Genomic DNA, 2556 nt, shown 5'->3' on the forward strand with positions numbered 1-2556 from the left:
TATTCAATGATTTTCTATTTTGTACACAGTTAACACATGTTTTTGAACATACGTTTTTAAACAAGTAACATATGTTTTAAACAAGTAACATATGCATTATTTATACAATTAATGTATGTATATTACTTCCAGACCGAAAACCCGATAAGAGATCGGCTTGTGGTGTGACGGATTTCCGAAGAGTGCCGGAAAACCATCGTCGATATCGTAAAGAAAAAGAGGAAGATGGTTGGACTGGAATGATTTAAGATGAAAGAGAAACGTATATTTTTGAAATATGGTGACTTTTTTTATAGGAGAGAGAGAATGATGATGACATAAAGTGTGTGATAAAAATGTGTAATGTGTAAGAGAGAGAGTGTAATTGTGACATAAAGTGAAGAAAAGTACAATTCATGTCTCGCCCACTATCTTTTGAATTAACTTGATCACACTATAATTGTGTGGATAAAAACGTAAGAGAGAGAGTGTAAAAGTAAAAGTGATGATTTTGATTTAATTGAATTTTGAAAAGTACAATTCATGTCTTTCCCACTATCTTTTGAATTAACTTTATCATACTATAATTAATTCCCTAGGGTTACTAAAAAATTAAAACTCTTTACCTTATAATGGTTATATAGAAAAAAGTAACAGTTAAAATAATGGTTTTGATTTGATTGATTTCTTAAATGTACAATACTTGTTTCCCACACTCTCTTTTATATTAAATATTCATAAACTTTGTATAACCTGCCTCTCACTCTCTCTTGCGCATGTATAGGTTATGCAAATATTAAAAATTGTCCACTTAAATATTAATATTCCGATAAAAAAGAACATATGTTTTTGCATATAAAACATACGTTTATAGACAAACGTAACATATGTTTTGCATATTAAAACATACGTTTATAGACAAGCGTAACATATGTTTTAAAAATGTACGTATATATATTAACTATTACTTATTTTCCAGTAAAATTATTTATTAGGATTTAAAAATTTTATTTATTGGTAATATTTTTTGCATATTTAAAAAATCTGAAGACAGACGTAACATACGTTTATAAAAAACAAACTCTGAAGACCACTCACTCCGCCATCTTTTTATCCTGTACAATTAAGTTGAAGATTTAGTACAAAATTCAAGATTTTTTCAAGAATCGCAACAAAACCCCAAAAAAAATAAAAATTTTTAAGGACCAACAATAAAAAGAAGAATGAAACTTATTTTCTACTATAAAATAACAAATTGCAAAAGATATAAAACAAGATTCAAATCTAAACAAAATTTCCAAGAATATCTTAGAAACTCAAATACTAAAACGACCAGATCTGAACTCTGTCAACATGGTACCTTAAAAAAAAAAAAAAACTAAAAACGAAGAAATCCTAGCAACTTTCATCCATAAATGTCTAGATCTGCGAAATCCGGCAACGGCGGTGGCCATGAATCCGTTTTCACGATCGGTGAGTCCGCAACAGCAGTTGCAGTCGGAGATATTCCGGTGGTCGTACTGACGGAACGGGAGTAAAGGATCGAGGTCAGGTAGTGGTAGGGTGTGTGTGAAGGAGATGGAGGCGTGTGAATGAAAGATGGAGGAAGATAAAGAGTCTTGATTTTGAATAATAAAAAGATGGTGGAAGAGAGAGGGAGTTGGTTTGAATAATGAAAGGGAGAGAGATATGATTTGCATTTTTTGATAGTGACATAAAACAAAAAATGTAAATTGTCCAGATTGCCCTTTTATACATTTTTCATGTTTTATTTAATCACAAAATGAGACTTTTTTAAATCATCCAATCTCAACCATCCATTCATCGAGATCAATGGCTAGTATAGGGTTTTCAAGGTTTTCGCAACTGGTGTGGGTTTTTATTTTAACATCTCTCTCTCTCTCTCTCTATCTATATATATATAGATAGAGAGAGAGAGAGAGAGAGAGAGAGAGGGAGAGGATCATGAGAGAACTCCATTTTATAGAGAAAACTAGAGAACTAATAATGAAGTATTTTTAATTTAATTAAAAAAATATTTTGAAATTTTTTTTATCTTTCATCATTCTTATATGTTGTTATTCTTCACCACAAAAAAATATAAAAGTGAAAAAAAAATAAAAAAGTTTAACGAGTAATGCATATATGCAATACACCGACTTTTTTTATAATGTATATGTGCAATAGTGTGCATTTTGATATTTTAAATAGTGTTGAATAGCATATATATAGTTGTTTGTATTGTATATTTGCAATAGTGTTATATTATATACAAAAATTAAAAAAAATCGATATAATGCATATGTGCATTAGTGTTGTATTACATATATGCGATAATGTGTTTTGCATAAAATTATTAGTGTCGTATTTGCATATATTCAATAGTGTGTATTGGATAATGCAATTGTGTTGTATTATATGCAATAAAACACTGTTGTATATATGCAATAGGCATTAGTGCACATATGCACTACAGTACTACACCGACAAGTTTTTTTTATGGAACAATATCATCTTAATAGAAGGAGGAAAGAAAAAGAAATCACAAAATATTTTTTTTAAAAATAGTTAAAAACA

Source organism: Bidens hawaiensis, unplaced genomic scaffold (assembly GCF_021521415.1).
Source record: "Bidens hawaiensis isolate Kalapana, Puna unplaced genomic scaffold, B.hawaiensis_p1.1 tig00047595_1, whole genome shotgun sequence".
In the NCBI taxonomy this organism is placed as follows: Eukaryota; Viridiplantae; Streptophyta; class Magnoliopsida; order Asterales; family Asteraceae; genus Bidens; species Bidens hawaiensis.